This window comes from Bos indicus, chromosome 26 (genome assembly GCF_029378745.1).
Source record: "Bos indicus isolate NIAB-ARS_2022 breed Sahiwal x Tharparkar chromosome 26, NIAB-ARS_B.indTharparkar_mat_pri_1.0, whole genome shotgun sequence".
Taxonomy (NCBI): domain Eukaryota; kingdom Metazoa; phylum Chordata; class Mammalia; order Artiodactyla; family Bovidae; genus Bos; species Bos indicus.
The window spans coordinates 15,115,781-15,136,102 of NC_091785.1; the positions used below are offsets into that span (position 1 = coordinate 15,115,781).

General features: G+C 42.3%; 1 protein-coding gene and 1 non-coding gene across 2 annotated transcripts in view; one reads left to right on the forward strand and one right to left on the reverse strand.

The window, feature by feature from the left end:
* LOC109553109 (protein FRA10AC1) overlaps positions 1-20,322 on the reverse strand; it is a 76,552-nt gene that overhangs the window by 52,095 nt on the left and 4,135 nt on the right. The gene's annotated exons all lie outside the window — the stretch shown is intronic.
* On the forward strand, positions 6,641-6,746 carry LOC139180046 (U6 spliceosomal RNA). Its single transcript, XR_011564393.1, has one exon. It is a non-coding gene; the product is annotated as a U6 spliceosomal RNA (small nuclear RNA).

The following is a 20,322-nucleotide window of genomic DNA, read 5'->3' on the forward strand; positions in this document are numbered from 1 at the left end:
ACTAAGCATTTGCCCAGCAATAATAGGGGAAAAGTTAGCAGAGTCCCAAGGCATTCATTAACACTTTGTGAAGACTATGAGAAAATGAGAGAAAAGATCCATGATACAATGCTGAATGGCTGCACAACGACAATTATGTTTGAAAAAAGGCACTCTTGGGGGAATGACTGGAAGTTTTAAATCCACAGATTACCAAAGGCCCCTGAGGCCATGGCTATGGCTATTAGACTTGCCCTCATGGAAAGGAGGGGCTGTTGTTAGATGTAGGTACCCAGTGAGGGGTGTCTGGATTAGCTGGGCTTTAATCTGGAAATTGACTGCTGTGGGGTAGTGTAGGGGACCACGCGCAGCTTTCTGGCGGTGGCAGTGGCACAGAGCCAGAGCAGACAGGATGGGAGCATTTACGCTTATTCAGAGCTCCTGAGACCATGGACTTGTTTGGAGCAGAGAAATGCTATGGAGGATACCAGAAGATGGCTTTGAAAACCAGCACGATGACATCTCCCAAACCAAAACCTGGGACCCAAGACCCGCCAAGATTACAGATGCCCCTAGAACTGTGGGCCAACATATTAGAATCTGGGCACTCCAAGGTAGTGTGAGACCAGGGCCGTCATGTTAGATCAGCAGTTCCAAGAGATCATTTACAGTTGGAGTCCTCAGTCCCCAGTCATCTTAGAGATAAGGAAAATAAAGGCAAGGGAAGTTTAACATTTTGTGAAAAGCCAGGGCTTCCCTGGTGGCTCAGTGGTAAAGAATTTGCCTGCCAATGCAGGAGATGCAAATTCGATCCCTGGGTCAGGAAGATCCCCTGGAGAAGGAAATGGCAACCCACTCCAGTATTCTTGCCTGGGAAATCCCATGGACAGAGGAGCCTGGCGGGCTGTAAGCTATAGGGTCACAAAAGAGTTGGACTCAACTTAGACATTAAACAACAATAATCGCACAGCTTTAATGCTGCAAAGGCCAAGGCTAAGGCGAGGTCACCTGTTTTAATACCATGCTTCCTGGATGAAGGACCCAGAATCCCATGTTGAGATGAGATGCTACAGGTAACAGGGACTCGTAATAAATCACCACACAGGGTGAGTAGAGTGTTTGAGGGAGGACAGTGATGTGTGAACAGGACAGGAAGAGTCTGAAGGGAGAGGGTTATTGGGGGGCCAGCAGCAACCTCTGTGCGTGGGGCCAATTAGGGCCTGGGCCTGTTCCTGTCTGCGAAATGAGACAGGAGAGAACCACAGAGAGACGTGCTGTCCCCCATGCCACACTTTCCCCAGTTTCTTTCTGTCTGCTCCTCAGAACTCACTTCATTGCATTCAAGGCTTATCTGTGGACCTCACTCAGCACAGACTTCGGCCAGCGTGTTGGTCTTTTAGACATGTTTTTGCTTGGCCATGCTCTACACTCTTCAGGGCCAGTGCTATACCCATTGGGAACTAAAAGGAATCAAGTCCCCTGTAAACAGTGAGTGGCTCTGAATTTAACAGCTTTCTACAAATGATGTGGCATTTAAATAGGAAGCTGAGAGGCCAAGGTGTCTCACCCAAACACCACTCTTTAGGTCTCAATTCCAGCACTCTGATACACCCTCAGGCCTCCAGTATCCTTTGCTCCCATCAGCACGGGGTGGGAGGCATCACATGTAGACTATTTATACTGAAAGGGATCTTGGGGGTCACCCAGGCTAAGCCCCCTGGGAACACAGGTAAGCCAGGTGGAAACAAGACTGGAACCCAGGTGTCCTGATGCCCTCTCTGAACTACAACTCTTCTCTCCTCTTTCATTCCTACTTTCTGAAATGCAATCTGAAATAAAGTTTCAAAAATTTAAAAAATTTCAGTTCAAAATTGTACTATATATCTTTCTGTATATATACACACACAAATACATGTGTCTGCATGCATGCTAAGTCACTTTAGTCATTTCCAACTCTTTGTGACCCTATTAACTAGGAGTAGCCCACCAGGCTCCTCTGTCCAAGGGATTCTCCAGGCAAGAATACTGGAGTAGGTTGCCATGCCCTCCTCCAGGGGATCTTCCTGACCCAGGGATCGAACCCGTGTTTCCTGCATCTCCTGCATTGGCAGGCAGGTTCTTTATCACTAGCGCCTGGGAAGCCCCCAAGTGATCTCTTAATCTAGTGCTATTTTGTGCACTAAATGGCTGGAGTCGCGATCTACTCTTTGTGACACCTGGACTGCAGCCTGCCAGGCATCTCTGTCCATGGAATTCTCCAGGCAAGAATATTGGAGTAGGTCGCCATGCTCACCTCCAGGGGATCTTCCCGACCCAGGGATCGAAATTGTGTCTCTTATGTCTCTTGCATTGGCAGGTGGGTTCTTGACTACTAGCACCACTTGGGAAGCCATGTATATATACAATTATTTATATATATATATATATATATATGTATATGTATTCACACATAGATTAGAGTCAATAGAAGGAGATAAAGGGTAAAGGTCAGGTAAATGCATAGAAATCAAATATCACCTCAAATACAGTAATCGAACCACATCCACTCAGTTAAATTACCTTAAGGCATGGGAATGAAGACCTTTTTCCTTTATGCTATATCTGCCATCAGAAGTGATAGATCCACGTGCTTTTCTTAATCGTATTGCTGTTCCTCCCCTCCGAGCTGCATTGTGTTGCTCCTTGTTCTTGTCTCACTTTTCCTAGGGACCAAAACTGTCGAAAGGAAAAGACCTTGTCTTTGCATGCCTCGTGGTTCTTGGCATTGTTTGGGGCAACAATTGTTTGTTCTTTGTGAGGTTCTGACACAGTGTTCACTCTTCATAAACATTTTTTCTAATTTATTATTTGGTTTGGTTGTGCTTGGTCTTTGTGGCTGCGAGAGCTTTTCTCAAGTTGTGGCGAGCAGGGGCGACTCTGGTTTCGGTGCATGGGCTTCTCATTGAGGTGGCTTCATTTACTGCAGAACAGGGGCTCTAGAGCATGCAGGCTTCGTACTTGCAGCGTGTGGGCTCAGCAGTTGTGGTTCAGGGCTCTAGGGCACAGGCTCAGTAGTTGTGGAGCACAGTCATAGTTGCATGTGGGATCTTCCCAGACCAGGGATCAAACCCATGTCTCTTGCATTGGCAAGTGGATTCTTTCCCACTCAGTCTCCAGGGAGGCCCTTTCATAAACATTTGCAGAATGACAGGGCATCAAATAACTTGCATCTAATATTTTTGCAATATTTCCCTTCATCACCTAACGAAGAAAAGTCCAATAGTAAAAGGGATGTGCCACCTCAACTGGCGTATTTAACAACCTACTTTTTAAAAGAAAACACCTGAGGAAGCTATGGGCTCAGACCTACAATTCTGAAATCTAAATCACAGGTGAGTCTGAAAGGTTGAGTCAAGTCTTGGGAAACAAATTAAAAATTAAACCCATGGCAATTTGGGCAGAATCAAATAACATGTTAACTTGCCCAATCTCTCTTTCCATAATCCATGAGTTATTTTGAGGCAAAAACAAAACAAACAAAAACACCTCAGGATTGTGTTCACTTACAATATTTGTCAGAAAACTGCCTGTATAAGTAAGAGAGGCAGAGCAATTCCTAGACTCTTCTCAGATGGTTCAGCTAAAAAGTAAAGTAAGCACCAGTGCCAATAATTAGAAATGAGGGGAAAAATTATGCCAAATACTTGGCACCAGATGCAGCAATAAAGTAAGCACCTGCCTTATGCTTCATCTGCTGGCACCCCCTCCCTACTTCATTTAGGCTGCATTCTGGATTTTTTTAGAATAAATGCACCTCATTGCACAAGCACACAAACCTCTTTTTTTCCTTCTTATTTTTCTTTCTTTCTTTCTTTTTGGCTGTCATTAACTGGGGCAAACTGGAAGGAAGATCCCAACAAGGACAGGGTAGTAAAGACACTTAAATTTCTAAAATCTAGGCGGCATATGTAACCAGGGCAATCGGCTCTGGTAGGCGAGGACCAATGTGCATTGCTGTACCGATCACACCCTCCCAGGGAGACCCTGTAAATGAAAATGTGGATTTGATTTCTGAAAGCAAGATTTCTATTGGTTTCATTCTGAACCTTAGCTATGGCAACCAAAGCAAGCTGCTCTGCAGAGATTTAGGCTAAAAAAAAAAAAGATGCCATCTAATAGTTCTCTACCATCATCAGCACAGGAGAGCATGCGCATCAAATGACATGTGAACGAGGCGACAGTGCTTTGAAAAGTTGAAAGGATTATGCAAATGTGACATAGGTATTAATATTAAAAAACTTTATTGAAATCCATCAAATAGAAACTAGACAGTAAGTGTATTCATCCCCTGGAAGTGATTTAGCACTTTCAGAGCCCTGAGCGAACATTTCCTTGTTCCCTTTTATCTTGTCTGAAAACGCTGGCTAATGATGCTACATCAGAGGCAACTGAAAGGCTTACATGAGACTAAATGAGATAATGCATGTGAAGCACCTTGTTCCATGCTACTTCCATAAAAGACACTTAATAAACATGAATTGATTTCAAGGGGGAAAATCAAGCACATTATCCTGAGAAGTCTTTGTACTATCAGCCCACCAATAGATGCTTCACATTAAATTACAGGTTTCCGAGACAGAAAAATGGAAAGGTCATCCTCAGCAGTACATAATCAGTGAAGCTGACTGCTTCTCACATGTGGAAAATAGATGTGAAACAAAGACAGCTATCCTTCCATTTGTAGGTTTCAAAGTAGCAATTTCCTTCTTTCTATACTGATGTCTGCTGTTCTGTTTAGGGGGAAATGTTAAACTGCACTGATTTGTGCTGTTCTGTTCAGGGGGAAATGTTAAACTGCTTTTGAATTCCCTCTAACAAAGCCAGATACCCACAAAGGAGAGATTCTGAGACCGGAATAAGAACAAGAGCTCCAGGAGAACAGAGTCCAAAGTACTTAACCTATTAACTGTTAATTAGTTAATGTTGCCCGACGGAAGAAGAAACCAGAAAGTCGGGTCAGTGTACCAGGGGGCTCTGCTGTCTGCACTGCTTCACATTAATGTAAAGGAGTAAAGGTCAGTTGTCTAGAGCGAGCATCTGTTCATTTTGGATATTGCTACAACAGCAAAACAGACAATTACTGATATCCCTAAGAGATGCTTAGGGAGCGTTGAGAGATGGTGCCTTTCTCTGGGTCCATGCCCACCCCTCTGCATCAAACAGACCTGTGTTTCTGGTGTTACAGCATGCGTGTGGTACAGAGCTTTCAGTTTACACACACTCATACACACAGAGCAACCTTGTCCCTAAGGCATGTCCACAGTACCTGGTGATTGGATGAGCAGGACCAGCATCCGCTTTATACTTTTTCCAGAACCCTTTCCTGAGTCTATTTTCTCTGAAGAGCCTAAAATCTCCAAGTTTGAGTTCAAGGAGATAACACTTGAACAGAACCCCAAGGATGGGGAGGAGGAAGTGGAGATGGACAAACTAGGAAAACAAATAGTATCACTAAAGACAGACTAGGGTTTTGACCCCAGGTTTCTGGCATGTTGAATGCACAGGTCTCAAAAAGCAATGGCAAGGGAAAGGTGAATAAAATAGAAATGGGGTCAGGGAAGAGGGTTATGGGTACACACAGGGAGGGGCTGATGGATGGTCAGAAACTGGGGCAGGGGTGTGTCCTTCCTTGGGCGTCACATCTTATCCAACCCATAGTCCTCCACAGGGAAGTCTCCTTCTGTCACAATGAATGGCTTGACAAAGATGCCATGCTTGGCCTGCCATTCAAAGTATTATTTCCCATTCTGTAATCATTTTCCTCTAGTGGCTCCTCATGGTGGACACCAATCCAGCAGCCAGCCCTGAAATCTGTGAGTCCAACATACATGATGATTCCCCAGTGAGGGGGCTGCCCAGGCATCTACCCCTCACATTGCTGCCCATTAGCACAGCACCAGCCTGAGCCTTCTCCTCAGTGAGGTACTGGGTAATCTTGGCCTCAAGCAACCATCATTCAGCTGGACATTTCATGAAGCAAACTTCATTCAACTAAGAAATTTCCATGGAATTTATTCAGGAGTAGGGAGCTGGGATGTCATAGAAAGGCAAGGCCATTTTGGGTGGGTCTAAAATTGATGAACATAGGGAAATACAGAGGGGTCAACATTTTTAAAAGTAGCCATTCTTTCTTTGGGATATAAAGATACCCTGGAAAGATGCCATTTGTACCACATTTTAGACTTGGGGCAAGAAATCAGAATTTATCACCACCACTTCTGTGGTCTTGCAGAGCAGCAGTCATGTTCTTGGGATCTACCAAGAATGTATCATACCAAGAACTTATCCAGGTTCTACCACTCACTTGCTATGTGCTATTAGGCAAGTTACTTCACTTGTCAAAAACTCAGTTCATCTGTAAAATGGGAGCAATGAATTGTTACAGAAGAGGCTAGTGTTCACTAAGGCTTGTTTCCTTTCCTTCTTGGTTGGATGCCTAGTGGACATTTCCCAGCCTCCCTTGCAGTTAGGTAGGGCCATCTGACTGAGTTCTGGTTGATGGAATGCGGGCAGAAGTGATACCTTCTACATCCAGGCCTTGACTGTAAGAACCTTCCCATGGGCTCCTCCCCTGTGTACTCTCTCCCTCTCTCTTCACCTGCTGGAGGATACAGAACTCCACGTGCTCACTTCGGCAGCACATATACTAACACTGGAATGATACAGAGAAGATTAGCATGGCCCTGTACAACGGTGGTATGCAAATCCGGGAAACATTCCATATTTTAAAGAACACAATTTGCTTTCTTGAAGACTGTTCTTTCCTTTTTTTCTCATATATAAACTGATTTTTAAACACCCCATCTTGATTGAAATGTGTCTGTCTAAAGAGATCTGCTAAGATTTGCTTTTTAAAAGCTGTCCACTATTTATTTAGGGGAAAAAATGAAGCCTGTAACTGAATTATATGTAAAAATAAAATTTAGACCTGTGGATTGGGAATTATTTTTAAAAATTAGCTATCAATCTGGTTTCAGAAAACAGTGGTTTTTCTCTTAGTATGTCATTGTTGTTCAGTTGCTAGGTTGTGTCCAACTTTTCGTGACTCCATGGACTGCAGCACACCAGGCTTCTTTGTCCTTCCCTATCTCTTGGAGTTTGTTCAAATTCAGGTCCATCGAGTCAGCAATGCTATCTAACCATCTCATCCTCTGCTGCCCCCTTCTCCTTTTGTCGTATCTTAGTATATAAGTAAATAAGATGCAGAGTAAGAATGTAAGCAGTTGTGATTCATTACAAGCAGTTGGAGATAACTAAATCCTAGGGATAATCATTTGCATTCTATTTCAAAGTCTTATTTTATAGTTTGAAAAGCACTTTGCACACAGTTCTCGTATATACAAGTAAACACGCAATTATAGGATGTAGTGTTACTGCTTTGTTTAACAAGAGCCTCATTTAAAATTTAAGATTGACAGCTATGGTATCTGTTTAATGATTTGCTTCTTTTCTGTCTCTTTACTGTAAAACTAAGTTAAAAATAAAAGGTTAATGAGAAAAAAAAAAAAAGGACTCCAAGGTCCTGGAGAGGATGGGGACAAGAGTAATCAATTTGTCTTTACCTTATTAAGTCACTGAGATTTGGAGATTATTTGTTGTGGCAGTTAGCCTACCCTGACTAATAGGGCAATTGTGAGGATCAAACAAGATAATTTATTTATAAGCACAGTGTCAGGAACACAGTAATGTTTAGCAAGTAACAGCTATTTATTACTGTGTGATATCAGTCCTACTTTAGGTACATAGACTTTTCCTTTCCATCTTTCCAATGGTACTTTTTCCCTTTTATCCAGTGACCAAGGCATCTCTGGATGTCCATTTCTGCTTTTTTTGTCTTTAAGCCTGATCGCAGTGTTAATGGGCTGCTTCTCTCTGGACCTTGCTCTACTAATAGCATTCCCTTATAAAAAAATATGGGGATAAAGGGGATGCTTCTATTGACATGATAATGGTTCTGAAATGAGTCAGAAGCACAAGGCTGTCCAGTTGGCACCATTCATCACAGCTCCATTTTTGCCTTCCCTGTCTTTCTGTATGAAGGCTACAGGGCTGAGAGTTAAATTTGTTTGAGAACTGACTCGGATGAGCAGCACAATCTGCTCCACTGGAGTAAACATTTCATAAAAACTGCTCCTGTCGAGTTTTCACGAAACTTCCAAATTTCAATTAGAAACTGGAGAATCAGATGGGTGCAAAAGAAAATTTAAGGTAATGAAGAAGAAAGTGTTCATACACTAAAGTTAAAATCAATAACCATATGACTAAGTGGCCATATAATTAATATTATAATTAGCATGAGCTGAGGAGTTCTAGGGGCTCCTCCTGTGATCCCCAAACATTTCTATTGCATGTTGGCAATGCTTGAAAAGCTGTTCATAGCAACCCTTCACAATCACACATCACTTTATGTGATCTCTCTTATCACACAATTCTCTTGCAAGGTAGGTTTATAAATATGGACCTCAAGACCCTGTGAAATCATCTGTACAAGATTACACAGGTGTAAAGGGCAAAGCAAAGACTTATCATGTGTCCTGGCTTCAGGACTCTTTCCACAACACCATGATTGCCTCCACCATGATTAATACTTCATTTCTTTGGATTAAATACATCTCCTAAGAAATTGATCATTCAAATGAAACCTTACCTGAATCTCAGCATATAAATGGAGTTGTTCTGGCTGAAGGGTGTTTATGGGGAGAAGAAGCAGGGAGAGGGAGAGTTTAGAGAAGTCCATGATAAGCCTAAGAACTACAGTCCAAAATCCACTAGGTTAAAGCTCTATCACCTATTTCAAAACAATTGGTCTTGGAAGAATCTCTTGCTATCAATCATACTTTGTAATCTATCAGACACTTCCTACCATCTGAAACAAAGAGCTGGAATAATAAATTCAGATTAAAGGGCTTTATCAGTCAGTTATGACAAGGTGGGAAGGTGAGAAGGAGTAAATAAAAGGTGAAAACCAACCTGACATTTGGCTTCAGGTTTGTTCTGCCCACTGAGGGAATCATATTCCTCTGTAACCAACAGATTAGTGTGCTTCTTGAACCTTTGTGCTTTAAAACTGCTAATATGGAAACAGATAAAACCTATAAATAAAAAAGCAAATTACAATCCAAGAAGGCCTTGTATACCTTAAAGTATGATCTTTATATTCTAGAAATACTAGAATTCTTTGGACTTGTCAAAGTATACTCTTCAATAAGTCAAAAATATGACTCTTAAACATAGAATGAACACATGTTGGAGATTTATTAAATTCATTAGTGAAGGGTAGTAAAACTGATTCCAAAGAGAATTAGCGGAATTGCAATTACATAGCATTGAGGAAAGACTGTTGACATAAGATGGTTGGATTAGACACAAAATTGCTTGCCCTACAAGCAATAGAACCATAACTTGAGGATTATTATTTCTACCTTTCAGAATTCATTTATATCTCTACTGGGTACAAGTTTATAGGTTCTGATGTAACTTCAAAGTGGCCTTTGCTATGCTATGCTAAGTCACTTCAGTCGTGTCCGACTCTGTGCGACTCCATAGACGGCAGCCCACCAGGCTCCCCCGTCCTTGGGATTCTCCAGGCAAGAACACTGGAGTGGGTTGAAAGTGGCCTTTGGCCAATAGTAAACAGAAACTCAAGCAAAGGTCCACTCTTCAGCCTAGATCATTCAATAATTCTTGGTAGTCCTGGTAGAGTGTTTCATTCTGACACTGAGAAGACAGACTGCCCTCTCTTTGCCTTCTTTGCAAGTTTTGAGTCCTAGTGGCTCAAGCTGGGCTCAAGTAGGTCAAGTAGGGGTGGGAAGAATTAGGAGATGGGGATTGACACATATACACTATTGATACTATGTGTAAAATGATAGTTTCTATAGGGCTTCCTGGGTAGCTCAAATGGTAAAGAATCTGCGGGCCATGCAGGAGATCCTGGTTCAATCCCTGGGTTGGGAAGATCCCCTGGAGAAATGCATGGCAACCCACTCCAGTATTCTTGCCTGGAGAATGCCATGGATGAGGAGCCTGGTGGGCTACAGTCAGTGGGGTCACAAAGAGTCGATATGACTGAGTGACTAACACACACACATGAAATAGATGCCTAATAAGAACCTAGGTATGGTACAAGGAACTCTATTCAATGTACTGTGATGACTTGAATGGGAAGGAAGCCCCAAATGGAGGGGATATATGTGTATGTGTGGCTGATTCATTTTGCTGTATAGTAGAAACTAACATAACAGTGTAAAGCAACTATACTCCAATAAAAATTAATTAATTAAAAAAAACCAAAACAGTTCTGTCATTCCCTTCTTGTTTTCTGGGGTCAAATTCCAACCTTTTTGGGTCATCACTTCTACTGAAACAAATGAGTATAATACAGGCCACAAGTCACAGGCAGCAATGTAAAGCTCTTAGTTCTTCCAGAATGAGAGCATAAAGCCAAGTAAAACTGAGCCTGTCAAAAGGGATAAGACAAAACAAGCAAGTCTGAAATCCAACATCATGAAGTTTAAGTCTCCAGCATGAGCAGTTGAGTTACATGCTTTTTCTCTTAATTTCAGAATCATAAAGCAAAACAAACAAAAAAAGCAGTCAAGAGTCTCCTTGAAAGAATGAAGGAGTGTCTCTTTTAAGAAAAAAACAACTACTGATAAGTATTTGGGGAATAATTCAGGCATAAAGTAGAAGAAGAAGGAAGAAGAATAATCATATTTTCAACTTTACATTCTAATAAACAAGGCCCTCTCTGGGCAACACTTCTCAGACTCACTGCCTTCCGGCCCAATTATATTCACCTTGCTTGAAATATAGAATTAGGCTTGTTTCATGTCCTAACATCCTTTTTTTTTAAAGCCAGTAGGAAGGGTGCCCTACCATGGTTTTGTATGCACTTTGGTTGTTTGGTTCTGAAAAATTCAAATATATCTCCAGAGAACATGCTACATAGTTAAAATCATACTTTATCAAAAATCTTCTGGGATCATTTGCTTCTGTATACTTTTTTTAAAATTGAGAAATAATTGACATAAAGTTGTCTGGTTTCAAGTGTATAACATGATTCCATATTTGTATATACTGCAAAATGATCACCACAAGAAGCCTAGTTAACATCTGTCACTATACATAGTTACAAAAATGTTTTTCCTGTGATAAGAACTTACAAGATCTACTCTCTTAGAACCTTCCAAATGCACAACACAGTGTTATTAACTATAGTTGGTACAGTCAATAAAGTATGCATCTGCATATTTCATATTTAAACTTTGCCCTATGCATTTTGGTTAATCGCAGTATGGTATCTACCATACACAAAATGAGAAAAACAAAGGCTTTCCAAGCCTTGATTTTTACAAAGTGTTTCTCCTTTCTGATGACAGGAATTAGGAAGTTATAGAATGTTAGTGCTATAAGGATGGAGAAACTGAGGACCGAGGAAATGAAATGCCTTGTCCGAGGCCAAGCAGCCTCTCCAGAGTTCTTAAATCTGTCAGTTTGTTCTGGATTCTGTGTGAAGAGCATTCAGCTTCCCTGAGTTAATGGATTATTGATTAATGTTCAGAAAAATGCACAAAGAAGTTTTTTATGTTCCCCACTCTGAGAACTTCTTTTATTCTTCCTCAGTGGGAACGCTCCAAGCATTCTGGCCTGGACAATTCTTCCTTGTGTGTGTGGTGGAGGTCCCAAGAGTTTCAGGATGTTAGCATTTTCAGTCCAACAACTGCAGCCAGGGTGAGAGCAGAAGTGCCCTTCTCCATTTCCAAACACTTCCTAAGACGGCAGTACTGTCTTTAGTCGATATCCACTGTCGTATTCTGAGACCAAAACAATGAAAAGTCTGCCCTCTTTACCCTGCTCTCCCCAGTGTCTCCTGTAATATTTTTCTCACTAAATACTTATTCCTTTCTTCTTTTCAGGTTTTCTGAGCATCTATGAGTAACTGTGAGTGATATTATCCATTCGCCAGCTGCAGGCATATGGTGCAACATAAATCAGCAGGCAACTAAGCGCTAGGTTCCTCAGGGCACCCAAATAGGGCTTCCCAGATGGCCCAGTGTAAAGAATATGCCTGCCAATCCACGAGATGCAGGAGATGCAGGTTTGATCCTTGGGTCAGGAAGCTCCCCTGGCAATCCACTCCAGTATTCTTACCAGGGAAATCCCATGGACAGAGGAGCCTGGTAGGCTACAGCCTATGTGGTCACAAAGAATCGGACATGACTGAGCAACTGAGCAGACATGCAGGGCACCCAAACAGCTATTATCTACTCATGTTTGGATGTTCAAGAACCTACTCAACACTCTCCTTGCCTTTCCAATAATTTAGCCTCCGGTAGGATTTCTGGCAGAGGCAGTTGACATAGACGGGACCCTTAAAGATCATCATACCCAACAGCTTCCTTTGAAAACAAGATGTCAAGAGCTGTGCCCAAGGACACACAACTCACCCATGACAGACCAGATCTTAGCCCATTTTTCTTCCTTCCATGCCCCAGAGACAAACTTTCCATATGCCACAGCTCTTCCAAGGATCAATCCCGGTTACACACCCAGGCTAGCACAAAGGCTCAACACACATCACCCCACTGGGATTCTGTATTTACGCAGCTCTCGCCTGTAATGGTGTGAATAAGATCATCTTTGTTTGCAGAAACCACTCTGAAGGAAGGAGACAGTGCTGTGGAGTGATTAAGAGCATGGAATGCCTCAGTTTAGAGTCTAAGATTAACCTCTTAATCTTGGAGGTTGGCTGCCTAGCCTCTGTGCCTTAGGTAACTCATTGATAAACTGGGAGTCAATAATAGCCAAACTATGTATGTTATGATTAAATGGAGTAATGGTTCAAAAGTGCCTACAACAGTGACTGGCACATTTATAAATGTGTTAAGTCGTCATCAATGTTAATCATCATCATCATCATCACCTTCATCATCAATTACACCCTTTTGCCTCCCCTGAAAATTTAACCAGGGAAAGAAAGCATGGCTGGTTCAATTTCTTCCACCAGCATGAGCCAGAAGGGGCTCTTCCTTTGGGGACATAAGCGATGGTCTCCAATCCACGGCTAATTCTGTTTCTACTAAAAACTGAAGACAATTATGAAAATATGTAAATTCAGTATACTTAACTTAGGGAATAGAAATTGAGCAAAATAAAGTTTTGTTTTGTTTTTTTAAGAAGTAAAGTACCAGTCCACAGTTCTCTTTTCTCTTTCATAGGGCCATTTTAGCTGCTTTTCCTATTGAATGATTATTCAACCAAGGGAATAAAAAAATAAATCGTGGGTCCTGCCTTCAAAGAGGTTTTCATGAGCAGTATACTTTGCTGCCTTCATCCTGTTTACTTAGGTTTCACTCTGTGATGGGCTTGAAATCTTGGTAAACTAGGTAGTGCCTGGGCTGAAATTCCACTGGGTTCACTGACCCTCCTTCTCTCTTCCTTGCAGACCACCACTCCTAATGGGGTGGTTACCCAGCAGCCTCCATGCTGCTCCCAGTTCTCTTAGAGCCCAGTCAGTTGCTTCCTATTGAGGAGTGGCTAGAAAGGGATATTAAGTATGTCTTTTTATTTTCTTTATTCTGATAGTTTGACATCCGGGCCCTTGTTGACTTTGGAGAGACTGCAGGAGATAGGAGAGAGATAGGAGATTGGAAATCTCCTCCCAGGGATAGCCAATTCCTAGAGATAGTAAATGACTCACCTGTGAACAAATCTTTCACATGCAAACCAACCAACACAGAGTCAATATTTCCAACAACCTCCTCTGCTGGGCTCTCACATCCCAGACCACTAATCAACTCAGGGACAGGTACCAGATTATTAGAGAGAGCTCTGATGCCCCAAAGCCCACTGAGGTTATTCAAACTAGTGCAGTAAAGCTCTTGTCCACATATTTCTTCACTTCCTCTGCCTCCTGACCGACCCTAGTGCCTCCCCATCCGGCCCCTCTGCATGGTGTGCCATGCCTCCTGTTTTATACTTCAGGAAACTGAGATCACAACTTCCTTTGTGATGGTCATTTCCATGTCTGAATATCTTTTTCTTTTACTCGGAGAATAATTGCTTTACAAAGTTGTGTTGTTTTCTGCTGTACAAGAACTTGAATCAGTCCTAGTTTTATATATATATATATATATATCCTTCCATCTTGAGCCTGCCTCCGCCTTCCATGTGCCTGCATTTCTTACCACACCTAATTAAAACAAATTTTGGGTACCCTTACAACAAAGGGAAAGAAAACAGAGGAGGAAGAATCAGAGACAAGAGCCAGCTGGGGAGGGAGCGTAGAATTCAATTCAGTAAATAAGATCACAACCTCTAATACTCATCTCAAATGCTTTCATTGACAGAATTTCACCCAGCCTTTGACAAAAGCCTGTGAGGTCAGCATTATTAATCTCGTTTTACACACAAAAAATTGAGACCCAGAGAAGTTAAGTGATTTGACCAAGACCCACAGCCAGGAGTGGCAATATTGGGATTGGAACTAAGATCTATCAGATTCCACAATCCTATGGCAGCCTCCCAAATAAACAGAGAGAGAATAAGAAGGGACTGTGGCTGTCTGTGATCTTTTAAAAATTTTTAAAAAATATTTATTTGGCTGTGCCAGGTTTTAGTTGTGGCTTGCAGAATCTTTGTTGCAGCATGTGGGATCGAGTTCCCTGACCAGGGATCCAATCCAGGAGCCCTGCCTTGGGAGCACAGAGTCTTAGTAAGTCACTCAGCCGTGGCTGACTCTTCTCAACCCCGTGGACTGTAGCTCGTCAAACTCCTCTGTCCACGGGATTCTCCAGGCAAGAATACTGGAGTGGGTTGCCATGCCCCACTCCAGGGGATCTTCCTGACCCAGAGATTGAACCTGGGTCTCTTATGTCTCCTGCAACGGCAGGCGGATTCTTTATCACTAGTGCCACCTGGGAAGTGCCTTAGTCAGTGGACCATCAGGGAAGTTCCTGTCTGCAATCCTGTAATCCAAGTATTCATTCCATTTGCTTCTAGCTCGTGGGTTTACAGAACTCTCTGAAGACGGAGACTTTGTCTTGTGTTACCTTGTCTTCCCCACTGCTTGGTGCACAGTGGTGTATTCACAAGTATAAGTTTAACTAAGGAATGAAGAGAAATCAAAAGTGGGCAGATAAATAACTCCAAGCCCCCTAGGAGCCCACTGACTTCCCCTCCCTTGTACTTGGCTCTGATACACCAAGGAAACGTTGGCATCTTGAATTGATAAAGGAAGTGAGATGCTTCCTACACAAGAAACTGAAGCTTATGTCAGTCAGTTCAGTCGCTCAGTCGTGTCTGACTCTTTGCGACCCCGTGAATCGCAGCACGCCAGGCCTCCCTGTCCAACACCAACTCCCGGAGTTCACTCAGACTCACGTCCATCAAGTCAGTGACGCCATCTAGCCATTTCATCCTCGGTCATCCCCTTCTCCTCCTGCCCCCAATCCCTCCCAGCAGCAGAGTCTTTTCCAATGAGTCAACTCTTCACATGAGGTGGCCAAAGTACCGGAGTTTCAGCTTTAGCATCATTCCCTCCAAAGAAATTCCAGGGCTGATCTCCTTCAGAAGGGACTGGTTGGATCTCCTTGCAGTCCAAGGGACTCTCAAGAGTCTTCTCCAACACCACAGTTCAAAAGCATCAATTCTTCGGCGCTCAGCTTTCTTCACAGTCCAACTCTCATATCCATACATGACTACTGGAAAAACCATAGCCTAGACTAGACGGACCTTTGTTGGCAAAGTAATGTCTCTGCTTTTCAATATGCTATCTAGGTTGGTCATAACTTTCCTTCCAAAGAGTAAGCGTCTTTTAATTTCATGGCTGCAGTCACCATCTGCAGTGATTTTGGAGCCCAAAACAATAAAGTCTGACCCAGTTTCCACTGTTTCCCCATCTATTTACCATGAAGTGATGGGACCAGATGCCATGATCTTCGTTTTCTGAATGTTGAGCTTTAAGCCAACTTTTTCACTTTCCACTTTTACTTTCATCAAGAGGCTCTTTAGTTACTCTTCACCTTCTGCCATAAGGGTGGTGTCATCTGCATATCTGAGGTTATTGATATTTCTCCCGGCAATCTTGATTCCAGCTTGTGTTTCTTCCAGTCCAGCGTTTCTCATGATGTACTCTGCATAAAAGTTAAATAAGCAGGGTGACAATATACAGCCTTGACATACTCCTTTTCCTATTTGGAACCAGTGTGTTGTTCCATGTCCAGTTCTAACTGTTGTTTCCTGACCTGCATACAGATTTCTCAAGAGGCAGGTCAGGTGGTCTGGTATTCCCATCTCTTTCAGAATTTCCCACAGTTTATTGTGATCCACACAGTCAGTCAGAACAATTTTAAAAGAAGTGGTAAAAGAAAACCTTTCTGTAGTCTTGAAGAGCTTCAGGCCAGAAAAGCTCTCCTGCTCTGGCTTGCATCTGGCCTGTCTTTTCTTAACTCTGCTTAAGTAGCGCACTTCTGGGATTGAGAAGTTGCGGCTAAGTTTCTCAGAATGCCTAAGTGTCTACCTACTCTTCATTACAGATGGCTGGGCCTAAGATTAACTACTAGTTTCCTTTGTTTTACCAAATAGATGTGATCTACCATCACATCTATATTTAGCTGTAATATGCAGTCTATTTTTCCATTGACCTCTATCCTAAAATTGGAGATGCATTCCTGTGCTAAAAACAGCACATTTTATTTGCAATCAATGGCAGGTAGTAACTCTTCTCTGTTATCACCTTTCGAAACTGAGCTACTCACAGTTTTTCTGAATAGGTTGGCCCTACTGCGGGCTTAAAAGCTTAAATTTGGGAATCAGACAAATATGGGTTGAGTCCCAATTAATAGTAGCTATATGACTTTCATCTCCTTATCTGTAAAATGGGGTGATAATAATACTTACCATACAAACTTGTTGAGAATAAGCAATATATTATTCAAATACATAATTATATAATACAATATTGTTATTTATATATTATGTAATGTATATTATATGTACAATATATATTATAAATATATAATATTGTTAGTGAACACTAATATAGGGGAAATGCTTTATCTATATGCCTGGCACATAATCAGTATTCAATATGTGGCAGCTAGAGTTAACACCTTTGGGAAACCTCTCACATTGTTGGTGGGAAGGTAAATTGGTGTGGCACTACAAAGGTTCCTCAAAAAATTAAAAATAGAGTTGCCATATGATCCTGCAATCCCTCTCCTGAGCATATATCCAGAGAAAACTGTAATTTGGAAAGATACACGCATCCCAGTGGTCATAGTGGCATCATTCACAGCAGCCAAGACATGGAAACAACCTAAATGTCCACCGACAGAGAAATGGATAAAGGAGATGTGGTTCATACATACGATGGAATATTACTCAGTCATAAGAGAATGGATGAAATTATGCCATTTATAGCAACATGGATGGACCTAGAGATTATCGTACTAAGTGAAGTAATTCAGGAAGAGAAAAGCAAATACCATTTGATATCACTTACATATGGAGTCTAAAGTATGGCATAAATGAATTTATGAAAGAGAAACATACTTATAGACCTAGAGAACAGATTCGTGGTTGCCAGTGGGGAAGGGGCTTGGGGGAAATGGATGGATTGGGAGTTTAGGATTAGCAGATCCAAACCATTACATATGGGATGGATAAACGACAAGGTCCTTCTGTAGAGCAGAGGGAACTCTATTCAATGTCTTATGGTAACATATAATGGCAAAGAATCTGAAAAGGAATATATATATATATTTATTTATATACGTGGTAACTGAATCACTTTGGTTTATAGCTGAAACTAACACAATATTGTAAATTAACTATACTTCCATAAAATACAGTTTCTCTCTTGGCTGGGCATTGTGAACGTTTGCTGTCTGGGCACGAGGACAGCATTATTGGCTTCTGGTCAAAATTCCCTTCTTAGCCACCCTCTTCCTCAGCTGGATAGTATATTCCTTCTTTCTCTCCAGCTCCTGTTTCTCCTCCTTTGATAAAGGAGAGCTATGTTCCAGCTCCACGTTCCTATAGCACTTTCACACATTAGCTCAGTGACTATTTACTGAGCAGTGTTTTTTTTTTTTTTTTTTTTTTTGTCTGTTGCTGCATTAACCAACCACCCCAAACTTACTGGCTTCAAACAGCAATCATTTTATTTGCTCACAGCTCTTCAATCTGGTCTGGGCTCAGTTGGAAATTTCTTCTTCTGGTCTTGCCAATGGTTACTCACTCTGCGGCTGCATTCACCTGGTGGATCCATTTGGGGCTGAACTCAGCCCGGAGGCTAAGGTGACAGGATCTCTCTTTACAGACTCAGAATTTCTAACTCTCTATATGGCCTTTTCACAAGGAGCCCGACATCTTACATTGCACCTCGGGGTTCTTAAACCCCCCAAAGCAGGAGCTGTTGTGTCTTCTTAGAACTCTGGCCTGGCACTGAAACAGTATCACTTCTGCCACATTTTGTTGGTTAAGGAGAACCAGCCTGGCTTCCAGGGGAGGGGGCACAGAGCATGGACCCTGGGAGGTGTAGTTCATGAGCGCCACTAACAGGCTGAAAAAGCACATTCTAACACTTTGCTAGACTTGCTGGCGAGCATGTCAAACCAGGTTCCAGCCTGGAGTTTACCCAAAGCAGGGGTTCTCAAAACTTGAAAGTGTATCAGAATCACCCAGAAGCCTTGTGAAAACACAGATTGCTGGGCCCCACCCCAGAAACCCAAGAATTTGTATCTCTAACCAGTTTCTGGGTGATGCCGATGCTGCTGATCTGAGAACACACTTTGAGAACCACTGTTCTGGGGCTGCTTCAGCACTACAATAAATCCCCAGAGATTTTAATTCAATTAGTCTGGGGTTAGATATCTGTATTAAAAAAACAAACAAAAAAAAAACAACCATTTCCTAAGTGATCCTAATGTATAGCCAGAGCTGAGAACCACTGCTTTTAGAGTCTAATCTGTCTCCCTCTTTTTTCTTAAAGCTTCCTTGAGCTAGTCACAATTTGATTCATCTTTATGACCAAATCTGAATATTTCCCTTCAAATACAAGGGAAATATTTGCTGTACTTTAGAATTTAATGCGATTTTTAAAGTCTCGAGGTCCAGGTTACACTTTAGACTAATCATATCAGAACCTCTAGAAATGTAACCTGAGTATTAAGTATCTTTTTTAATTCTCTAGGTGATTCTGAAATGCAGCCGAGTTTGAGAATGGGTGCTTTAAACACCCTTATTGCCATTTTCCCAGTACACATTTCTAAATTAAAAACAGCCCTTCCCATGATAATCTCCAATGTTTTCCTTCAAACACTAAAAACTGCAGAGGATATTTTAACCTAGAATCTTACCTTCTCCTCTATCAGCTCCCACTGATATCTGCATTCATGCTTCCATTGCATAATCATGATTTAGGGAAACCGGATTTCATCATATATGCCATTAAAAAACTTCTTACCCAAGACTGTGAGTAACTTTTAGTGAGGAAGGGGTTAAGAAGGTAGGCCTGTTGCATGCTGGGAACTGTAGTTCAATAGCACTGCCTAGTCAGTGAGGCAGCTGTAGGCTTGAGCGCTTAGTCCCTTCAGTCATGTCCGACTCTTTGCGACCCCATGGACTGTAGCCCACCAAGCTCCTCTGTCCATGGGATTCTCCGGGCAAGAATACTGGAGTGGGTTTCCATGCCTTTCTCCAGGTGATCTTCCTGACCCAGGGATCGAATCCGTGTCTCTTATGTCTCCTGCATGGGCAGGCAGGTTCTTTACCACTGGCGCCACCAGTGAGGCACTAGGAGTCGCCAAAGCAACATCCAGTAACCCACATGTCCTTTAGAGACCAGTGTCCAGTAGTGACCAGTACCTTGGGCATCAGAGTCAGAATGCCTGGGTTAGATTCTGTTGCCACTCCTCACCACTGCTAGTGGTAAAGAACTTGCCTGCCAACGCAGGAGGTGTAAGAGAAGCCGGTTCGATCCCTGGGTTGGGAAGATCCTCTGGAGGCGGGCACGGAAACCCACTCCAGTATTCTTGCCTGGAGAATCCCAGGACAAGGAGGAGCCTGGACAGAGGAGCCTGGTGGGCTACAGTCCACGGAGTCGAAAAGAGTTGGACACAACTGAAGTGGCTTAGCACACATGCACGCAGAGGAAATAAATCCCACAGGCCTTATGGCATGGCCAAAAAATAAATCAAAATAGATAAGCAACACAAATTTACTGCAAAAAAAAAAAAGTCTTACCTCCATTTTACCAGTGTGGAAAATGAGGCACAGAGAAGTTAAGCAACTTGCCCAAGG